Raw genomic sequence first — 24,917 nt, forward strand, 5'->3', positions numbered from 1 at the left:
TAACACCCCTGCATTTTCTATTACACGATGTCTAATTAAGCCCCATGATGCCACTCTCAAATCTGACAAAGCAGAGATAATTCTTGACATTTTCAAAAACTTGGCTTATGTTCCCCTTCTTTTTACAGTGAACAAGCTGGGGCTTCAAACTGATAATGACATTGCAGCAAGTTTCTGTTTTTTTAATCTTTTTCAAACAGTAGTTTACTCAGAAGGAATGGAATCACACAGACCCTTATTTGCCTTTGCAATGTTCAAGCACAGAACCGAGGCTGCCAAAAGACAAAATTTTGCCCTTACTTGCCTCAGTTCAACCCCCAGCAAAATCAATTGAAATTATGTTCTACTACCCAGGGAGCGATTGGGTCCGTAGCACACAGAGAGAACTGTCACAGCACATATGAGGTGAGAGGTCACGTCACTTCAATTGTCCCTATCTTCTCTCAGCACTAGACAAACATCAAGAGACAAACACAAAGCAATAAAATAGCAACAGTAATACTCAGTGTTCTGATTCCGTCCCTGTCACTGCTGCTTCTCCAATCCAGCCATAAAGCAGAATTTTCTCTACCACATGTGGTGCCTCACATCTACCTTTCCTGGTCAGCAGCAGGAGGCAGATCAACAATATTTTGAGGCTGTCTTTAATTTAAGACTCTTCTCTTTAAAATGAAAACTGCTTTTTAGATAGAAGAACAAGGACAAGGATGAAAAGGGTTTTGTATATGCTTCTGAAATTATGAAAATTAACAGAGAGGAATATGCTTTTCTTTTAAAAAAATAAAATTATTCCATTGCTTGCATAATTCAAAGGATATACATTTCTCTGTCCTGGTAATACCATTTGCTCTTATTTATTTCACTCTGTATGCTGTGACACTATCCAAAGACTACACAAGATCAGTTTCTCCATTAAAAGGAAAAATAAAGAGAATTGATAATGACTTACACATTTTTTCACAAATGTCCTATAATGATGAAGAGATGGTTTGCATATCTTAGGGAGAAAAATAACAAAATGAAATAAAAGTTTTTCTCAAAAAAAAAGCTGTAAAATCTCATTAATATATGATTTAAGAAGTCACAGATTGCCATTTCATTTCTCAGTCAAGACTGAGATGAACGATGAAGGACTTTATCTCCTGGAGTTAATACTAATGCAAAAATCATTAATATTTTCAACTGTAAATTCCTGAGACCTGGGTACCAATAGCAAAATGTTTTGCTTTTTTCCACAATTTTCTTCTAGATATTGCTTTAATACAGTTTTACAAGAAACATCATTTGTTCAGACTGTGTCCCAATTCACCCTGCAAACAACAGAAAACAGAAACTAATTATTTTCAACCCAACTTCTACCCGACAATATCTTTTGAAGGTAGATACTAAATTGGTGGAAAATTACATCTTACATTGGATTTCATGCTTATCAGATTTTTCCCCTATCTTTCCTTCTATCTATTTGATTAAATCAATTCATATCTTTCAGAAGTCATAAGTTACAAAGGAAAAAAAGAATTCACCATAGAGAGATTTCATGTGTATAAAGAATATTACCATTAGACTTGTAGACTTAGGCATTTGGCAGCCAAGCTAAAGAACACACAGTAACCCAACTTACTCCTGAGCAAAAGTAGAGCTTCAACAGGCATAATCATCTCTCTTCCAACACAAACTTACAGACTAGAAGATAAACCTATTTGCAATGAGTTTTTTCACATTGGTTTATTATTTTTACTATTGTAACATTATGGTTCTAGTAAAGTCAGATTCTGGGTGGCCATGAAGTAAGAAAAGGCTCCTGATTTTATTAAGTCTTGCAAAATTATCTGATCAGCTGTAATACAGTTCATTGATGTTCAATGTGGGGTTTTTGCTATTTTTAAGAATTCGAATTTGCGCATTTCTTTTTAAAAGAAGAAAAAATGTAAAAAAAGCTCCAATGGTAAATGTAATAAATTCCTGTATTGAATTCAAATCAGTGAGGTGCTGTAGCTTGCTTTTAGTGTTTCCCCCCTACTTTTGCATTGTGTGTCTAACACTCTCACATTTAAACAGAGACATTCCCCACAGGACATACAAACTGACACAACAGTGCCTTACATCCTTTTGTAAAGATGTGTGCCCTTGATATCAGGAAAGTTCAGGCAGTATAACAACCTGAAATCTTGCCCAGAACAGGGATATTTATTTGCATATATCTGCAGACTGTTTAATTCCCTACTGTAGTGCAAAGAAAACTACTGTTCTTCACATTACTTCAAACAGACAACTAGAACTACGGACCTGAAAATCATCATTCACTATGGAAAAAGCCCACAAAAAGTTTCATAAATATATTAATGTGGCATATTCTCCTTTCACCAACAGTAACAGTAAGGGTTTCTGTGTTAATTGCTGAATATTGGGAAGGGAGACTGCAGTTTTCTTGAAAAATTTAACCGGAAAATTTGCATAGCAGTGAAAGAGGTGAATCCAGGATTGATGTATTTCTATTTATGTGTTATTCAGATCAAACAATTTGCAGAAAAGATATTATTTATATGAAAGAGATTCAAATGAACTATTTTCTTGAGTCTTTCTTGACTGAATGCTAACAATGACTACCTTGATTTGACAGCTCGTCTGTTCTTAGGTAAAGCTGGATGACAGATATCCACAAAAGCATTTGATTAGTTTATCATTACCTGTGTCTATGTTTAGCAGACGTTTTTGAAGTTCTTTACCTAAGTACTCAGTGAGATTTGTCACCATATAATGTGAAGTGTGGAATTCTGTTGTTCAAGTTACTTTTAAGTTCTTTCAACATTCTTCAGTATTTTATTTCATCACTGAATGTAAGTTTAGATCACTGAATGTAAGTTTAGATCATCTGCAAAGTATAATATTTGGGCTGATTTTTAAAATAGAGAGAACTCTGGGAATATCTGGAAAAGTAAGTTGCAATAAATGAATATTAGGTAGAGTTGAAGAGAGGGGACTGAGAAAATAGTAGTAAACCAGTATGTTGTGACCTGTCCCTGAAGGAGAGGGTAACTCAGATTCTTGTTACCAGATCCCTTGGGGAGATTAGAGTGAAATGACCCTGGATAATTGGTGTTCATAAATATCTGTAGATATGTAGGGCTTATTCTAGAACAATTTGTTTGCAATGGAAAAGAGGTATGGGTAATTTCTGTAGAAATAAACTAGAGTAAAAATATCACTTATGTAATAATATAAGAAAAAGAAAGAAAACAAAGAAAGTATAAATAAGTATAGAAAGAAGAAGAATAAGAAAGTATAAAGTAAATAATGGAGAGGAAAAACACCACCACCTCTGAATTCAGTGACAAGAGTTGGTTGAAACAATTTTGCTGTCCATCTGTTGAAGTGATGCTTGCAATCCTGATCTGTCACAGGTGGAGGAAGCCCATGAAACACAAAGTTCAGTGGGTTAATGCACACTGAGATTCAGGTGGGAATTCCCAGACACTTCCCCAGAGTTTTTACAGTGTCTGATAAAACATTTTGAGGCTCTTCAGAGGTCTTTGGTGGTTTATGACACCTTCTAAAACATGACAGCTGCCTCTCAGAAGAGCCTCTCACATAAAGCCAGTTATGCCCCATCAAAAGGAATGAAAACCCTCAGGCCTGCGAGTGAATGTCCCAATACCTTCCCTGGGAGGAGTTTTACAACTGATCCTGTTCTCAGGAGAGGAGACTGCATAATAAAAAGCACTATTCCCTCTCACAGGATCAGCTGCTTATTAGTCCCTTTCCTCACCTGGCTCAAAACCCAGATCATGCTAAACAAAGGTTGGAGTTTCCTGGTCATCCTCTTGTGCTCATGCCCTCGGCACCTGTGCAAGAATTTTGCCTTGCACATCATCAGCAAAGCACTCCCTGTTTTTGCAAGAGGCCATTTGGTTAAGCCATTAACCATTGACATTTCAGTCTCCCACACTACGTTTTCAAAAGATCCCTATGAGCATTACTCATACATTAGTGCCAATGGGCTGTGACCACCCAGCAATCACAGCAAAGGTTTTGTCATGTTGTATCCTAAAACTGAAGGACAATACCGTTGTGATAATGAAAATATTGCCGTGTGTCACCACAAAAAGTATGTTTGCAAAAAGAAACATTAAGCAGGAAGTGGTAATGGCTTTTAAAAAATAGAAATAAGCATTGCTTCATCAACTGAATCAGAAACAACAGCACAGTTTTGGAATAGGCTCTTGCAAATCACAATTACTTTTATATAGTAACTTAAAACTCAAGTGTAGCCCCCCCACAAAAGCCACCAATGCGCTTGAATTTCTGTGCTGTCAGTTTCACGATGGACAGCTGATGTTTCATTTCCTCTCATTTATGGAAGGCTAACTTGGAAGAAGTTAATTCAAGATGATAGAGTTTTTCATTGAAGACTGACTTTTTCAAATTTTATCTTATTAAAATTTTGAGGCAGGTGAACTAGTTAATCTTGGACATCTGGCAGTGTGTAAAAATACACAGTCAAGTGACTCCCAAGACATCTTGCAAGAAGGAATTAAATTACTTAGTTATTCTGTGAGGTACTGCGCTATAAGGTAACATTCCTTTGTCTAGAGAAGTTAGTCTTCTCTCCGGTATCTCCTAAATAATAGACTTACAAGTTTTAATCTTAATAACAGCTCATTTGGGTAAAGCAAAGATACTGCTATTATAAAGCTCTTTTATTTCCTTCAAACAAAATTAATATTTAAGAATCTTTATATTAGCACTAATAATAAATAAAAGATATGCAGATTCATCCTAATAAGAAAAATTCTATATTTTTACTAAGGGTAACAATGTACATATACAAACATAAAGACCATGGGTGCACATTCTATTATTAGATTTTTGGTCTACTTGTGAAAAATTATGCGTTGGACCACATTTTTCTAATCCAAACCACTCAATGTAGACTGAGTGACAATACACTGAAGTTAAACAGAAATAGCAGAAGAAAAATGTGGAGCTTTGCTACAGTATCTCTGCTTGTTCAGCTTCTGCTAGAAAGTCCATTTTAGCAGTTGCTTCTGTTAAGTCCTGGAAACAATTTATTGAGGTTGGAACAAATGTATTGCTAGGGAATTAAAATATATTCCTACCAGAAATCTTGAATTAAAATAAAAGCAAATCAAATCACTAAACCTTTTAATGAAAATGCAGTTTCTTTTTGAGCAATTGCAAATATTCTAAACAAAGGTAGGCCAGGTGTAGAAGCCACAGGGACTGGAATCTTCCTTTGGGACCTCTGCATAGACCATGCAATGTCAACCTCAGACTACTCCCATTTTCTTCCTTCATTGATTCTTGACCTGACACAACCACCTAGCAGCCCAGAAGGGTCTCTTGAGTCAGACCAGGCAAAAACACAGTCAAAACAAATTATTTAGGCACTACCTTGTCTCTAAATAATGCCCTAAAGCGTTTAACTGCACTTAACATTTTGACTGAACAACTTTTTTTTTGTTGTTGAGAGTCAGAAAATGTCATGATGAGTATTTTCAGTTTGATATACAGAAATAATGGATTAGCATCCATCAAAGTGAAAAGAGATTTTAGCTCATGATATGCAACTTCTGTTCTAATTTTAACACAAGTTTTCCTTGAGTTATGCTATATTTAGCTTAATTTTTAAATAATTTCTTGATGAGCAATAGTCTTAAAATATAAGTGACAAATAGGGGTAGATCATCTGCAATAGCATTTATGCAAAGTCCAGTGTATTCCTGGCTCTCTCCAAGGATGCATGGACAGAGAATATAAAATAGCTGCACGGGGAAAGAAAGATGCACTTTCCAGTCCCTTGCTGTCACTTTGTTATTGCATACAGTGAAGCTGCATAAAAGATATGGCTATAAGATCCAATTTTTTAATGATTTCTTTCTTAATGAAATAGCTCTCAAATTTTGTTTGAAGAGAAAGACAGCCACCTTTACATCTGGGTAATTCCCCTTCACCCTAGCCCCCATTTAACTAATTAAATGTTCCTTAGAATTTGAAATCACTGAGTATAACAAAGCTCCTGAGAATCATAAGAAAGTCGGGAGGACATCTCAAACACAGGAATGGCTAGTGTAGGACAGTCTGGGGAGTACACGATGCTTTCAGTATCATTTTGTACTGTACTTTAGGGCTTTAATAGCCCTTCCAGCAATGTTGCACCAACTGCTAATCGATACCAATTATTTTTCTCACCATAGAAACTAGGCTTAGTTAACCCCTGGAGTGCCTTAGCCTGAAATAAATAGACAGTGTGTTTTCTTATGTGGATGAAGAAAACATCCACTATAGTGGAATTATTCCTACAACAAAAGTGCTGCTACATTCAAATGCTCGATGAACATATAGTCATCCAAAAAATTACTCTGGCCCGTAAGTTTAAGGCCACATTCTCAGAGCAGTAACTTCAATAAACAAACCACACATTGTATTGAAACCGTATAAGAATAGCTATTTTACTGCTAATTTATGTTATTAAAACATTCTAATTTTGCATGCAGGTCAGGAGAAAATTTACATTGTAAAAAAATTTCATCACCAAAACTGGGGGGGAAAAACCCAAACAAAACAAAACTCCCCACCAAAAAACAACATTTTGTGAAACACTCCCTTATGCACCCACATATTTTATGACAAATAATTATGATAAATAAATACTTCCTTGGGGTATTTTGTTCAGCTTAATACAAGTTTTTTAACCAAACATATAAATAGATGAGTCAAGATATTTTTTTCTGTAAATAGGCAGGCAGACAGTAGAATCAGGGAACCATTTAAACATATTGTAGCTCTTAAATATTACTGCTAAAATTATTTCCAAGTAGCTAATATAAAGGCAACATAAAAATAAGAGTATTGGAAATAAAAAGTACTAGGGAAACAGCTACTTGGTAGCCTTATTGTGCTGCACATTCTCAGCATCCCTGTGGTAATGGAAATCTAGATTCTCCTGAAGTAAATGTAAATTTCTGCTAAGATCCTAATAATGTTTTATGTTTATCTGTCTATCTTTAAGTATGCATGAAGTGTTTAATTCTTAAACACCTAGAAAGTCCTGCATACATTTATTTAGTATAATACACCATCAAATGGGAATAAATTGGAACACAAAATAGTTCAATTTGATTGAAGAAAAAAGCAGACAGTCTTCAAGACAAAGAAGTTGCTCCCATAGCAGTTCACAAAAAGGACAATTCTAATAGATCCAAGAGAATGAGAAAAAAAAGCCGATACGCTCCTGCAATGGATCTATCAATAGGGTAAATAATTGGCTTTGCATTGCTCTGTTTAAGCTAGCTAAGCTAATACATCATTTAAATGGTCATTTTAGAAAGTGAAGCTGTCTACAGTCATGCAGTATTATGCAATTGTTCAGAATACAGTACAATATTCTGTCACTCTCAGCTATGGACATATCTGAAATATTTTTTTCAAGCCATTGAACCAAAAGCAGAGGAACAGAGGTTCTAATAAGCCATTGCCCTCTGGAGCTGCCATAGTTCTCTGCATAAACTTGATAAACTGCTTCCTTCATTAGTTTTTGTTGGCTTTCACAACAAATGGGCCCACATCATTACCATTGTTTGTCATATGCTCTTACTCCTTGAAGGCTATGAGCCATTGCAATGGGACACATTCCAAAACCATGTGATACTTTGTTCCAGGCATTCTAGAAAGGTTTTCCTAAGGAACACAATTTTTCATATGGTACAAGGAATATATTCTGTACTCACTTGAAAGGAATGGTTTGCCAAAAAAGTAAAGTAGGGACTGATGTCAAGAAGAGGTGAATCTTGATTTAGCAAAACTTATTAAGGCTTTTTATTTTCTTAATGTTTTAATTTCTCCACTGTTTTTTCCAGGCTGTACTAGAAGGAAGACAGAACTAAAGACTTAGAATATTAATGGATTTTTGAAATACAGAAAAAAATTATGCTAACAGAGGATGGGATTTCCTTTCATTAGTTGTTCAATCCACTGCAACCAGACCCAGTAACATAAAGCATAATTCCTTAGAAGACAAAGCAAAAAAGGCCTCACAAAACTGCTCAACATCACTTGTCTTTGCTTTCATCCTTTACCAAAGTACAGGCTTAATTCTGACTCCATAACAAAAACAAAACAAAACAAAACAAAACAAAACAAAACACCAAAACATAACAAAAAGATGCTATATACTTAAAAATGTGGTACATTTCTATATTTGAGAATACAAAAGTACTTACAACTATCAACAAATATTGCCAGTTTCTCTTTAAATCCTTACTTATCTCTAATGGCAAGACAGCCAGCAACTGAGGCTTCATTTTTTTTTACACTTTTCCTGTGTTCAAGCTGATGTGATGACTAATCTTTGTAACTATTTTCACCATGGCATGCAGTTTAATTATTAGGCTGGCACTACTATTCCCTAAATAAAGTATCAATACTTCCCTTTGTCACCACTAATACCAAGATCCTTGCGGATATTTACAAGAGGTATTTTCTGATTCCCTGCAAAATTTATTTCTTTTATTTAAAAGGGTACTGAGTAGTGCTGAGTAGAGGTGGGGAAAGGAAAAGAAGGATTACTTTTCCAAGGAAAAGGTCTTAATCCAAAACTTGAGGCTGAGGGATAAATGGATGCAAATTACAGGCAACTCAGTGAAAGCCCTTACTCGGTGCAGCATATCATTACATATCTATCTGTAACAGAAAACTAGATCTTTAGAGGAAATAAAAACCACACCAAAACATAAAAATCTGGTAGGATTTTATGCAAGGAAAATGAGTATTTGGAATCAGTAGATAACTTTAAAAAATGTTTTATGTGAGATTTAAAGGCTCAACTTTTTTTCTGAAGACAAAACATGAAATATTGAAGGATCTTTTCTTCTGGAAAAAATTAGGTCATTTTAGGTGGTTTACTGAGTTAAACTCCCCATAGTATTCTCAACATCTTTTGTAAATTGAAATTGCTAGAATTGGTAACATAGCAGAGGGAATGGGAGAAAATTCCAATGAGACAAAAAGCTTCCATCTGGATTTCATTAAACAGTAATTTTCTCTTAATTTGTTCTATCATTTTAAGGCATGAAAGTCAATGGATATATTATTGCATAATGAAAAATCTCAGGGATTATATAAAAAATTTGGTTTTACTCAAGCTTTTATTCTCTGGTTGCATGAGCTCATATATCCTAAATTAATTATCTGACCAAGTGGAAAAAAAAAAAAAAAGCTGTTTTCCAATGGTGTTCTGCCTTTTTTCTGTCAGAAATTTCACCATGGTTTGAATCAACCATTGACTTAAAAAGTAATATTCTCTAAAATGTTAGTGACCATAATTTTATATACTTTTGTATATAAAAAATTGAATATGTTATCCACTCACCATAAAATATGTGTTATGTGATGAAAGACAATCCTTTTCTTTTTCAGGAGTTATGAAAAATAAATTAAAAAAGGTATCTAAAATTATAATCATTACTCAATGTCACAAATAATTATTAGACCTTTAAAATCACGCTTCTAACCTCATAAAATAAATAACACAGTCAGGAAGCTTTTTTATTTGTTTTTTGGTTTAGATTACACTGAAAGAAAAATTAAGGGATTGAATCTTGTACTGTTGGAAAAACAAACTAATACATCAAATTTTTTAGAGAAATAAAAGAATTTAAAATAATCTGTACTTCTCTGTATAGTCTCTGTGCTAGGTAAGCATTTCCATATGGCAAGCTAGTTATGTCTGATTTCCTCAAACACCTTCCAATTCATGAAGCTTGGATGCCACACTTACCTACTCTTTGCAAAGCAGTAATTATTGTCACAATTTTATGTTTGTGGGCCTCTCTGCACCCGAGGTTTTTTCTCACTTTTCAGTGTTTGCAGAGCAGTGCCCAGAATTACCCTTTTTGTAATTCTGCACCATTTTCTCATTCATCCTTTCAGTTGTACAAAGCACCAACATGGATTTAGAGAGGTTAATCAGGGAGCAGAAGGGGTCTGGAACTTAAGCAGGGCCATCAGAGGTATAAGCAGTGAGTGTTGTACTGGAAAGATGCATCCTGCTCTGAAATCTTTGTTTCCACTAAGGTGCTGAAAAGGGAAGGCAGGAAGGCAGGCAGGAAGGCAGGAAGGAAGGAAGTGGCGGAAGGAAGTGGCGGAAGGAAGGAAGTGGCGGAAGGAAGGAAGGAAGTGTCGGAAGGAAGGAAGTGTCGGAAGGAAGGAAGTGTCGGAAGGAAGGAAGGAAGTGTCGGAAGGAAGGAAGTGGCGGAAGGAAGTGGCAGAAGGAAGGAAGGAAGTGTCGGAAGGAAGTGTCGGAAGGAAGGAAGGAAGGAAGTGTCGGAAGGAAGTGTCGGAAGGAAGTGTCGGAAGGAAGGAAGGAAGTGTCGGAAGGAAGTGTCGGAAGGAAGTGTCGGAAGGAAGTGTCGGAAGGAAGGAAGGAAGTGTCGGAAGGAAGGAAGTGTCGGAAGGAAGTGTCGGAAGGAAGTGTCGGAAGGAAGGAAGGAAGTGTCGGAAGGAAGGAAGGAAGTGTCGGAAGGAAGGAAGTGTCGGAAGGAAGTGTCGGAAGGAAGTGTCGGAAGGAAGTGTCGGAAGGAAGTGTCGGAAGGAAGTGTCGGAAGGAAGTGTCGGAAGGAAGGAAGGAAGGAAGGAAGGAAGGAAGGAAGGAAGGAAGGAAGGAAGGAAGGAAGGAAGGAAGGAAGGAAGGAAGGAAGGAAGGAAGGAAGGAAGGAAGGAAGGAAGGAAGGAAGGAAGGAAGGAAGGAAGGAAGGAAGGAAGGAAGGAAGGAAGGATCAGTTTAAGGCTGCCTGTCAAACGAGACCTATAAGAAAAGTTATCAGAGAAAATTACATGGCACTTTGATCATGGGCTACAGTAATCACATGGGGAGAAGATTCCCCAAAGAATTCAGGCTGTACTTAACAGAAGTTATGGTCTGGCAGCAGAGAAGATGCTGTTGCAATTTATGAATGTTATATATTACAGCTATTATAGAAGCAGGAGCCTATTGCAGTGCTGCAAACCAACAGGTTTCTCCCTCTCTCTGCTGCAGAGTTCAATATTAGCACAGGGGTTACCTATGGAGACCCCCAGTCACAAAATAACCCATCTTTGCAGTTGAACATTGAAGAATTTTAGAATTTCCCTGAAGTATTTAGGAAGGAATATTTGTATTCTAATAAAGAATAGGGAGAAAAAAATGTGGTTAGTAAGGGGTAAATTGAGCACTTAACACTTGTTTCACTTTACAGGTCGATTTTAATTTTGTGTTAGGGATTACAGAGAAATCTGTCAATAAGACAACGGTACAGAAAACACAAAGGCGGAAGAAAAGCAACTCTTAGTATCTAATAGAAAAGTTCCCATGTAAATTATAAAATTGAAAGAAAAATAAATTTATATTTTGTTGAAACAGACTATCTATTTAATATTCTGAAATGCATCAAAATGGCTGCTTCAAATTTCTAGATATTTTACAGAAAAGATAATTCCAGGAAAACAGAACAGCTACATAAGCTGTTTACAGCTTATTTAATGCAGAAAGCCCAAATATCAAGGTCAACTGAAGTACTTGGGATTATTATTAACTTCATAATACTTTTTGTATTACTAGAAAATCACCTTCACCAAAGCATCTCTCATAAGACATTTCCAGTATATAAACACTCAGAGGAACATTTCGTTAGTAGCTGTATCTCTGTGCCTGTTCTGCACCTTCTGAGTTTTGAGGAGGACCACTTCTGAGCACAGACTGAAACCTCTCACCACCAGTAAGCATCCTGTCACTCACATTCCCTTTGTGTGCCCCCAGCAAGAGGACAGGAGTAGTAATGGTCCCTTTTAAGTCCCTGTGAGTAATTGTTCTCAAATTAATTAACTGCAGTGCATGTCACTAGATTTCTTAAACAAAGTAGGCATTTAGTGCCCCAAGACAGGAACTGTAGAGAAAGTAAAAGATGGGATTGAATCAGAGGTCATTAGGATTTATTTTACCAATTACACATATATCTTTTGCATTTTTTACCACACCTTAAAAGCACAAAGATCTAAATTACTATTCAAGTACTCTGAGAATTATAGAATGGTTACAATCCAGTGACTTAATCAAAATGCATTTGTGCTGTAATTTAGAGAGAAGATAGCAGGAAGAATGATATGAAAACACAAAGTATGATACAAACTGCAGAAAGGATCATTGTTGAAGGGGTGATGGGAATGGAGATGCCTAGCAAGCCAATATTAAAATCCTGAGAAGACAAGCACTCAGAGGATGGAAGCACAAGCAGTCAATTGTTTATAGAGCAGTAGTCATACAAGAGAAGTCTGATAGCCTTGTCAAAAATTAAGACTTTTAAATGAACCTAATCTAATAAAATATAAAATAAGCTTTCAAATGTACTTCCTAAAAGCATATTTACATCTGGAATTCCATTGAAACATGAATTTCTCAAGAGTTTATTTCATAAAAAAGTCCTAAAACTTTTAGAGTAAATATCCACATTGTTATCAAATGGTTATTTGAATAGCAATACTTACTTCCTCTTTAAAAAGATTGAAAACTGTAGATGAAAACCCTGTTTAGGTAACATTTTTTTCACAGATTCTGAAAATTTCCTTTCTATCTTCTCCCAAAAATAATATTAATTTCCATGAAATGTGGTTTTATTCAATGTAATATCAGGTTACACAATTTATTAGTATTACCATTGTATTGAAGTCATTATTCAGACATAGTTAGTTTGCTTAAAGACCATATTAACAACTAAACCATAATGCTAATGACAGTTGAGGGAAAAAACCTTAACTCCAAATGTCTGTTTCTCTCCAAATATCCCTAACATAGCTTTTTCTTCCTAATAAAAGAAAGAAAAATAATTATATGTCAACTCTTTCTAAAACACAATAAAGTGGAGGTAGTGAACTCAGATAAAATGTACAACAGGTAAATAGAAATGCAATATTTTTAAAGAATTTGAGAAAGAGGTAGAGCAGATTTTATTAAAGTGAATTTATAATTTATATCTGGAGTTTTGCTGCCATGCACTTCCTAGCAAGTTTCATAGCTTCCAAGTCACCAAACTACATGTTTTGATATGCTTCAGGAATAAATCTATTACCAAGGCAACAAAACACAATGCAGTGTTTGCTATACTTTATCCATTAAACTTAAGCATTTGCTTTAAAAAAATCACATTTACCAACATATTATGAGACTTGTATTTTAAAAAGGATATTTTCCTTCCTGTTTCCTTGACTCTTGAAATTATTCTGGCTTCAGTGCACATATAATTGTGCTTGTATAAATGAAAACTATTGAGTTGTATGCTCAGGGAAAAATGCAACAACTTAAACACAGTATGAGATTTTTAAAAAGTAAGTGCTTACAGAATATCGATAAATAGAAAGCTTTTCCATTCAAGCAAAGAACACAGCAATATCTGGTTAAACTGAATTACTTGCATAATTCTCTTAATTAGTAGAAAGCCACTAAAAAAACCTTAGGTCCTGATTCTAATGTTTTTACTTACAGAAAACCAATCTAGCTCAAAACTAGATGCATTTATTTAGTAGTCGGTATTCACCATGTAATTTTTTTGGCCTTCATGACCATTTGTTCCATTAAAAAGTAGCGGAGATGCTAGCTATCTCTGTTATTTAATTAATTCTTTAGTTGATTATACATTATTACTGTTTAATATAAGTCGCAGCAGTATCCTCTACCAATTTCAGTGTCACAGAACTTTGCAGGGTAGGTAAATAACCACAAAACTTTCAGGTAAAATAGAATATGGAAATGAAAACCAGAAACACTTGAACAGATAATAATGTGAATTTATGGACCTAGAAGATGATGGTCTGTTTGGTTTTAATGAAAGTTGGTCACAATAGGGTTGGATATGCCTGGCACAACCCCCCTTACAGCCTTCCTGCTCTGACAGATGCACCTTGAGCTTATTCTGCTAACCAGCCATTTGTGAGCTGAAGCTGTTGCTTGTCAAGATGCCTGAAGACAACTCCTCACGAGTCAGTCTCAGCAATGGCAATGACACAATTTTAATTTTAATGACATGCATTCTTGATTTCTGAAGTACATGAGTGACGCTTGTCATCGGTATTCACGTTAACGGATAATAGCAGGAATTTTCTTCCTATCAGAAGCCCATGAATTCCTCAGGATTTAAAGCTGTAGCTTAATTGGCAGAGACTGGAGGAGGGAATACAGTAACATTGAGCCACCATGCGACTGCATCCACATTTTTTAGGAAAAAGTGCATATGTAATTGCCTTTCACTGTTGTGGTTCTCCTTCTTTACAGTAGACTGATTTACTAGGAGGGCCACAGGCTCATGTAATCTATCAAAGTATAGTAAACAGAAGCTCTTAATAACTTGACTATTTTAATAACACATTTCAACAATCCCTCTTTGCTGGGATTAAAGAGCTCCACTTGCCAAACTGGAGGTGAGGAAGAACAGCTGACAGAGAAATAAGAACTGAGAAAGCATGAACATTTTCCACATTGTTTGCTGAGTTGCTAAAAATATATTAATAGAAGAGGTGTTACCTTAACTGATCCCCTTTTCTTTTTAGAGGGAATTTCACTGCTAATCCATACTAATGTTAAGCCATCATAAAACTGTTCAAAAAATCAATTACAATCCGTAACAGAAAATGCATTGGTGTGACAAAAAATGTTATCTCTAGAGAGTTGTTTACCCAGTCTGCCTGGGAAGATATTTCCAACAATTGATAAAGAACAATAAACAATAAGTATGCAAAAAATGTGCCCTTGCATTGTTTAAATTATAGTGGTAATCAAAGTTCCAGTCCTTTGAGATTAACTAGGGGAGCAGAAAAGGTCTCTTCTTTCAGATAGCTGAGTTGATACACACAAATATAGTCCCAGTCCCCTGAGGTCATTATTTAAGAAACTACTAATAGGACAATCCCTTTTACCAGCCTTGGATATTTCCACTCCATTCTGCATGTTTGAAACCACACTGAAACTGTGAAATAATCTGCTTTGTTTGTGAACCATAATTACATATTGACAGGTTAAACTGTAAGACCTAAATCAAGGGGATTTGGGTTATTATGTGAGCATTCTCATGGGGCAAACCGAGAGGGACATCAATTATTTTGCCACAGCCTAACTCCTTTTCATTTTTACTACCCTGAGTGGCATTAAATACTTGGTGAAAAGGAACTGCTGAAATAAAAAATGCAAGGCAAATGTAGAAAGGTTGTCAGAAAAAGTTGTAACATAAAATGAAAATAAAAATAGCTATGTTTTACAAGGAAAATGTTCACAGGGAAACATTTTATTATTACAAAATATCTCCTTTTGCTTCTTAATTATTTTTCTTTCTTTGTTTTTTTCCCCATCTTACATAGCTTTGATTTTGTTTCTAAATTCTTACCAAAAAGGATTGAGAAAGATCTTATTTACTGAACAATTGCCATTGTAAAATTACTGGTCAGAGCATTTTCCAATCATCCGCTAGTTGATAAAATGAATTACTTATTCATATGTATTATGAATAACATACAGTGAAGATTTTTTTTATTAAACGTATAAGACACCAAAAGTAAAATATGGTTTAGAGGTAATAAATATAGTGTACATGTTCAAGAATAACAAAATTATTTAGTTATTGAGACATCTTGACACATTATGAACTCACTCTTTATGAGCTAATTTTTGCATTTCAAATGATGCACATCCTCCCTGTGTTCATATTGCATTTCCTCTTTATCCATATCTATGTTTAATTTCAAGAACATATCTATAAAAAACAAATGCCATCTATATTGTATGTGTTATCTATGTTATTAAAAAAAACCTGCTAACAATATCTTTACTTAAATGTCTAAGCAAAAAAACCAAAGGAAATTATAAAATGTAACAGATTCATCAAAAGAAAAAAAATAGAAAAATATATATAGGTAGCGAAATACCCACAAAGTGCAAAAAAATCATTAATTTTCTGAGAAAAAGACAAAACTTCAGAGGAAACCTGCTGTTACATAAAGATATGCTGAAGTACAGAAATAACTTGGTGAATTTGCATCCAATCATAAGAATATCATCAAAGTGTATTATTACGTATGTTTGCATCATTTGTTCTTCTGCAGGATTTGATTTTCTGCAACTAAATCTCACTAAAGAGAAAACACCACAAGCACTGCTGGGATTGGTTTTACTGAAGTCCTATTAAATTTACTTTACAAGCATAAAAGTATATTGCCCGCAGTATGAAAATTCAATGCAACTACATTTTTAAGGTTAACTTTAATTCTTGCTTGAAGGTTAGGGTTTGGCTGTGTGGGAATATGACATTACTGCACAGATGTTGCACTGCCTTGGGTCCCCCAGCACCTATCAATGAAACACATCAGGTGCAGCGTGTCATAGCTCATGTCTGCACTGTGATTGCTTGTAGGGCTCCATAGCAACCGAAATAGAAGCAACCTGTTCTAGCAACTGGAGATTGCTTTCATATTTTACTAAGATTGGGTGTTCCGCTTGAGTTGTATAGTAGTGGATGACTTACTGGTTGGAAAAAAATAAAAATGTTTGCAGAGCAAAAGTTTTGCCTCTTTATAAACTTGGATTTATGAAGTTCAGCAAACTTTGCTGATTCCCACTGAGGCATCTGATTCACAGTCAATAATCAAAAATTATATGATTGCATATTAAATTAACAAGCTTTAGGGATTAAATTTAAGTGAAACAGGAAGAGTGAGCATTAATCTAAACCAGAGAAGGGGAACAAAAAATATCTACCAAACAAACCATAAATGAAACAAAACCCAAAATGAAACAAACAAACAAACAAACAAAACTCCCAAACAAACTCCCTCAAAATGAAACAGAAAAGAACCCAAAAAGAAACAAAATTATACAACCATAATGAGATGGCATAATAATTCTGACCTTTCCCAAGGGAAATTATACAAAATCAAGAGAAACAGTGAAAACATTAAGAATTTCTACATGTAATTTTTATATAATTCCTTAATTAGACTGCAGTTTGATGACTAAACCTTCTTCTCTCCCCAGCTGTAAATAGCAAAAGCAGGGTGTTGGATGATTTTGAGTTCTATTTCTGACCTTCCTGGCAGGTTCTACACTGCAAAGCTTACTTTTATCCTAAAAGAGATATTTACAAAGGGAATAGTGAACATCTACTGTTTCTTTCATCCTCACTGCTTCTCTTCACTGTACTGAAGCCCACAGAGGAGTCTGGTGTGTTTAGAACTGATATAGTTGAAAAAGCCAAAAAAATGTTTCAATTCTGTTTACCAAACTATTTAATGTGCGACTACCTGGAAAATCATTGCCTCCCTGCAGATGGAAGGCTAGCAGGGACAGTCATTCCCCAGGCAGTACCTGGACACTAATTCTGGTCCACTCATGCCTGCTATGCTTCATAACCAGTTGGATGCCTCTAAGTAAGAGCTTCATGACCATGCCTTGAAAGCTGAAGAGTGCCTTGAAATTTTCTGCTATTGTGTTCTTGGTTCTTATTCTTGATTCAAAATCACTCCTCTTCAGTCTGCATACTTAAAATCCTTGATGACTTTCTCTGGTGCACAAAATCTCCCCACATGTTGTTTTTAGACAAGACTAATAGCTAGTCTTTATCATACATCTGTCATTGAACTATGAGACTGCTGTCAGTGGGCTGGCCCATCTATGTTCCATGAAAGTGCACTATAAAGATGTTTTGGGTTTTTTTCCCACAATTGCTGCATCTTTTCTGTACTCAAGGAAGATTGCACTGGTTGTCCCCATTTATTACCTTGAAAGCATTTGTTCTCTACATGGCCAGTTTGTCTTGTCTACTTTGCTTTCCAGATTTCCACACATAGTGAAAAATGGTAACCCAGGAAAATACCCCAGAAGCAGGAGGAATAGGACAGGTTGGTACTTCTTTACTACAGTTTTTCTTTATACATTATATCATTATGGCTCTAATGTGTCCAGCAGTCAGAAGGCACAGCCAATTTTGTGTGGTAGGACAAGACTCCAGCATCCCACATATTTCCAGGGAATCTTTCACTATTCATCTGCAATGAATTTTGTGTTCTTTCCTCAAAGCAATCCTGTGTGCAATCTCCTACACTCTTGGGTGATGCCCCATTTAATAGGTTATTATGTAAAACCAAGCATCTCTTATTTTCTTTCTCCAGGATTATTAATGCCTCAGCTACAAATTCAGGTCCACAGAAGCCATTTACATAAAATATAAGAATTGGACTTCTAATTGTGAATTTCAGCCTCAATGAGAAAATGTAATTTGAATCACAAATGAACCATTAAGTTTACTGACACACCAAATCTTTGTTCTGACCATTTCTAATTCCTGATCTTAGATTACTTCTCCTCAGCATAATGACTTCTTGAATGCTGTTCTTTTGTAGTTAGAGCTTCATAAAGAGTGCAGAAATTAATTTTGTAAACTTGCAGCTTCCTGAGATCAGGTACATGCCTCACCTGTCTCTCAATTCCTCAGCAGGGTATCAGTCATGTTAAGTAAAGGTTAGGCACATAAAGGAAATTATGATACACAAGATAACAGAGAGTAACAAAGCTGGGGAACACTAACGGATGTCTACATTAAAACCTGGAAAAACTGGACTGTAAATAGCATAATCATGTACTCTCACATCAAATATAGGAGCGTTAATTCTCTTTCTTTCTTCATAAATCAAGTAACTAAAATGGATCTCAGTGTACCTGTTAAAAAAGATGTAGCATCAGATTTCAGTACAGATGCTCTATGCTTTAAGCTCTTTTTGTAAGAATAACATCTATATTCAAAACATAAATCATGAAACTTTTAAATTGAGAGTTTCATTTTTCTGTTAATGAGCATGTCCAACTCCAGAGAACTTCAATACTGTAAATCAGGACAAAATGTATCCCTTAAATAATTAATTACAAGTCACATTCATAATAAGTACTGTAATTTAAAGTTTGCTCTACAGCTATTCCTTGTCAATCAATATCACACTTGCTCTGAAGAAACAGATATTGTGTTATTATTAATAAAAATGACTTGATACTGCTATTTTTTACATTGAAACATCACAGTTTAACAAAATCCCATAACAGGCAATAGCTTCAATTGGTTTTAGGTCTTTTTATTCTGTGGAAAGACGAGGGGAAAAATTTCTTGTTCTGATACATAAATACTGCAACTGGGACGATTTATTCTGGGTTAAATGTAAACTTTTGACTGAAGTACAAATCTTCCATAGGATTTCAGCATGCAGATCTATGGTTTTAAACTAGGCAGAAATTATTTTGAGTGATGGCTCCTCTTAACATCAGGGGAGTGCTTACCTCTCTCCCTTTACTTTGTACATGGCAGGCCTCCAAAACTCCTACTGTTAAATCTGAATTAAGTAGCCTTAATATGTATGATATTTAACATTTTCAGAAGCTATGCATTAAATCTGTAGCCTGAAACTTCTAGTTAAGGAATAAACCCAACACTGCAGGGCTTTACATGCATTTCTTTATCTTTAATTCCTCTTGCCAAGTGTTATGTTTCACTGAAAACTATATAAAAGTTCACATCACCTGAATCTTTTCCTGCAAGATTAGTGGAGTAACATCTTAGTTTGAAAGTGATCATTTTCTTTCACAGCGTTTTATTCCCTGAACTCTTATGCTTGTATTAAATATGAAATAGGTATAATGAGTTTTAAATTTTAAAGACATTAAATCCCCTGAACAAGATGGTTAAGAATTGTAGAGCAACTTTGTCACTAAAAAGAGCTTAGCAAATCCAGTAAAGTACCACATTAGTTTTCTATATGCATGATTATATGTATTTACTACGTTATCGGTTTCTGAAAATGTATTCACTCATTCACATATCTCAATATGAATTTGCATTCATTTCTACAGCATTAGTTGGCAAACAAAATTACATGACCTAAACCTCTCAATAACAACTATCAATAATAAGGTGTTTATTGGAGCAGAGAAGTATCAAGATACGTATAGTTGCACCTCATCTGTGAAAACTGACAATCTGTGATAATCTGGGTCAGTCCAGCACTTTACCTCCTTTACCCATAACCTCCTCCAGGCCTGAAGTTTTTAGTGTCTGATAGACCTGAAACTACTACATCAATGCTTTACAATAGCTCATACTTCAGCTGGCATATCAGTGTCATACTGTTTCTGTTAATATCTCTCTTCTTGTCAGTGGCATTACCACTGGAGGAAAAAATAATAAGAAATAATACTTGGTATATATACACATGCCTATTAAAGCCTTTACAAAGTAAATGGTAATCTCAGAAACTGTACCTAAAATTGTGTCTATAATGTGATCTAAAGTAACTGTCATTTGTACAAGTATACCAAAGGATAGAGAAGGGGAGACAAAAGTTAGGTGGACTGATGAAATCTTCTATCCCATGGATCATTTTAAATGGATCAAACATACCCCAGAATGCTATAAAGGGGATAGAAACTACATTTTTAATAGGGTCCAAAGGAAGGATGTTGAGTATTCCAAAAAAATACCAGAGCAAAACATAAAACAAATAAAATAAAATCACAGTGTACAGAAACAGCAGGATAAATAAGACCTTGTAATCTGCGGGCTGCACCGCTGTTAGTGGCAGCTCAAAGGAAACAAAAAGGTCACATTGCTGTCAAGTCTCCTATAAATAATCAACCTTTGATTTTAGTAGTGTGGTGGGTTGACCTTGGCTGGTCACCAGGTGCCCACCAAGCCACTCCATCACTCCCCCTCATCTACAGAACAGAAAAAAAATGTACAATGGAAAGCTCATGGGTCAAGATAAGGACAGGAAGATTACTTACCAATTACCATCACAGGCAAAGCAGACTCAACTTATGGAAATTATTTTAATTTACTGCCATTTAAACATAGTAGGGTAATTACAAGTAAGAACAAATCTAAAACCAACTTCCCTCCTCCCCTCTCTGCCTCTCAGGCTCAGCTTTACTCCCTATTTTCTCTTCCTCCTCCCCTCCAGTAGTGCAGGGAGATGGGGAATGGGGGCTGCGGTCAGTTCATCACACATTGTCTGTGCCACTCCTTCCTACTCAGGAGAAAAACTCCTTACTCTCTTCTCCTGCTCCAGTGTGGGATCCCTCCAATGGGATACAGTCCTCTGGGAACTTCTCTTGAATGGATCCTTCCCTCAGGTTGCAGTTTTTCAAAAAAGTGCTCCATCTTGAGTCCTTACCATGGGGTGCAATTCTTCAGGAATTAACTAAATCCCATAGGATCACAGGTCCTGCCTGGAACTTACTCCAGCAAGGACTCTGCACAGGTGGCAGCTTCCTACAGAGCTTTCACTTGCTCTGGCACAGGCGGGACTGCAGTGCGGATTCCTGCTCCACCATGGACCTCCACAGGCTGAAGGGGAATCTGTGCCTGAGGTCCCTCCTCTCCCACCTCATTCACTGATCCGTGGTTCTCTCACATACTATCCCTTCTCTCTCCAAGTGCTGCTGCACAGCATTTTTTACCCTTTCTTCAATCTTTTCATAGAGGTGCTCCTAATGTTCCTGAGTGGCTCCGATTCAGCCAGTGGCAGATCTGTCTTGGAGCCAGGTGAAACTGGCTTTGCCTGACATGGGGGCAGCCTCCAGAATCTTCTCACAGAACCCATTCCCGCAAACCCATCCCCCCACTAGCAAACTTTTCCACCTAAACCCAATGTAAGAAGCTGCAAGGGTATCACATGATAATATAATATAGGAAATGGTGAAGATATGAAAACGTATTTCTGTGTTAAACTAAAGAGCACTATATGAGTAAAATATTATGGTCCTTCCACAGTACAATTTCTCGTCCCACAGTACAATTCATTGTTCCACAGTACAATTTATTGTACATTATACATTAGAAGGTGAACTTATGCTATTTCTCACTATTTACTTTCAAATAGGATTACAGCAGAGACCATACTACCTGCTATTCTCTCTGAGCAATACCTTAAGGCAAACTGGGAAAGCAAAATATTCTTGATACTGAAGAATATCTTAATACCCATTTTCCATGTAGCTGCTGTCTTCCTAACAACATATTTCCAACAGTGAGAACACAGATAGCTTCCTGCAGAGTTTCTAATCTCAGGGCTATTTTGCAGAGCAGCCAGGGGGATGTGCTAGCGTAATAAGAAATCTGGTAACTACTGCCTAGAGATATAACACTTCATGTCTGCTCACTTTTCAAACTCTCTTGGCTTAAAACAGGGATCCGAGCTTGGCTCCTAAATCTTTCCTTCCCTAGATAGCAACACATTATTCTCACACCAGATAGCTTAACTTGCTGGCTGCCTACAGAAGCCCTGAGAGCCCTTTTAATTATATACAAAACTAACACACAAGGTCCATAAAACACTTCCAAGTCAGTCAAGACTGCTAACTACTTGGATGTGAAGTGAACATGCTTGTGTTTTGATTAAGTTGGTACTTCTGTTTACACTGCAAGTGAAGACAAAATATGCCAAAGATCAGGGGGGACTGGTTGCACACTGGACCTCAAAGTTAGTGTCCCAGATTTGCTTCATTTGAAAGACAACTCAGGGTTGTTATTTTGGGAAAAAAAATTAAATTATGTAAAGAAAGGATGTTATTTCAGTAGGATTTTCTCCACAATATATTTTTAAAAGTCTTCTTTTTGCTTGATATAGTTTCCCTGTGGCATTGTGCCACCTCCACACAGCCATCCATAACTCTTCTCCTGCTTGAAACAATCTTCAACATGCCACTCTTGTTAATGACTGAGATACCCCCTGATGGTGCTTAACATTTAATAGTGGTAGAACTCCACGTTTGCCCAAACAACCTTTTCCATTTACCTTACCTCAAAGGCGTTCTAATTTTTCTTCAGAGACAGAAATCCTTTAAGCCCATTGTATCCTTAGGCTACAAATTTACTGAGATTTAGGTTTCCAATAAGAGCTCCAAGATGAATGCCACCTTCTCATTTATGAATCAATTTTTGCCCATCGGCTTTTCAGTGTTATTACTTTTTATTTTATTTTACACTCAAAGGAGAGAACCGAAGGAACGCATACATATGTACGCACACAAGGGATAAGGGGGAAGGAGGAAAAAATTAAATCAGAACCAAATAAAACAAATGGTATTTTCCTAAAAATATTATGAATACAGAAATGTCAAAAACTGTGTAGCCACAGATATAGTAACATTTTTGTCTTCAGGACTCTTGTTTTGATCATCAGCACTCACCACAAAGGCAAGCACACTATTTCTGAGTGTCATGAGATATGTTTTTATATAACAGTTTTCAGCAGTTAAAGAAGCACTTTTCCTTTCTTGCACCACAATTCAACTTATGCTATCATCTGTCTTCAGTGGTTAGCATGTGTTTGTTCTCAATAAAGACAATGTGGTATCTTGGAAAATTCTGTAAAGGAGTAGCATATAAAAAAGCTTTACTTGCCTAAACTAACTAAAAATCCAGTGCAATTCATTTGGAGCTAAATTTCAAACAGGTGAAGCAATAAACTGACTGGTTTAAAGAACTCAGTTGCAAGAATCATAATTTTCAAATCAGTGACTTGTAAATTCTGATTTATTCAATTATGTTTTGTCTGAAATGAATGTTGAAGTTCATGTAAAACACAATACAATGCCCAATTCTAATTGGGGAATTATGTGTTTATGGTCATGTATCAAGTCTAGATAAACTGTAATTCCATTTTAACTGCTTTCTGGGAGTCAGATACGATTTTTGCTCTATGGTTTAGAATTCAACCCATTTGAGGAATACAATGAAAATCAAAAACTGGAATCAATCTTCTGTCAGAAATTAGCCTGCCATGGTAGAACTCTCTTGTACTTCAGAAACATTCCCTGTAAAATAAGAATTGCCTTGCTAACCAGGCAACATGTTTTCCAAATCCCGATGGTACTAGCTAATTAGAATTTTATCTGCATTTATGACAGCTGTTATATTACATTTAGTTACATTACTATATCATAAGCAATTATTTAAAAACAAGAACAGATTCATTTGATGGGAAGGGAGGTATCTTCGGGATTCATAGTTTATCTATAAAGCTAAATAAACTGAGCAGAATCTTTCTGCAAGTAGGACATTGTGAAATACACCTCTGAAGATTCTTTTGAACAAACAGCAAGCATCATCCAGTAGAGCTACACTGTGATAGCAATGAAAACAACTGGAGCTCAGTATTATCTACATGACTGCTTAAAGGACACTCCTGATCAATGTGTGAATTAGGCCCCAGAGACCCTGCATGACCATTGAGACACTGGCCCATGGGATGTACTGTAATCAGTCAAGCCTCTATTTTAACACCACAGAACTTGACATGCTGACCAATTTTTTCCATTTATGTCTTGCTCACTACTAGGGGTTTTTTCACTGCTGTATTCTATGTCTGGATTTCCCATTGCAAAGGCAGGTGGAAGTGATGTAAGTAATTGTGGGTTTACACTACTAACTATTCCTTGTAGCCAGATTAGGAATAAAGGTGAAAAATAATTCAAGAAAAACAAAATAAAGCAAATCAGAATGTGTCAAGAGTGTTGTTGCTTGCACTTGGAGAACAGGTCTTGCATACCAAACATCAAGAAAAGCCTTTTTCAAAGGTTATCTGAACACATGTTAAATAGTTGACTACTCAGCCAAGTGAAAAATAGATCCAAAGGATGAAATAATAAAGCATCAGGGACAAAAGATCCACACACTATTTAGCAGAGAATGAAGCTTTCTATAATGGAAACATAAGCAGAAACTCTTACAGTACTTTGAAAAGAAGATTGCAAGCAAAGCCTTGTGAAACATCAATGTATTCTGTGACAGCTGTTTACAGGTTTTCCTTTTAAGCTGTTCACAGTTGTATGTCAGAGAAGTAAT

The 24,917-nt window shown here is 35.9% G+C and overlaps 1 protein-coding gene across 6 annotated transcripts in view; it reads right to left on the reverse strand.

The window, feature by feature from the left end:
* The window catches only part of PCDH9 (protocadherin 9), a 671,837-nt gene that overhangs the window by 191,716 nt on the left and 455,204 nt on the right, over positions 1-24,917 (reverse strand). The gene's annotated exons all lie outside the window — the stretch shown is intronic.

The sequence above is a fragment of the Melospiza melodia genome, chromosome 2 (assembly GCF_035770615.1).
Source record: "Melospiza melodia melodia isolate bMelMel2 chromosome 2, bMelMel2.pri, whole genome shotgun sequence".
Lineage (NCBI taxonomy): Eukaryota > Metazoa > Chordata > Aves > Passeriformes > Passerellidae > Melospiza > Melospiza melodia.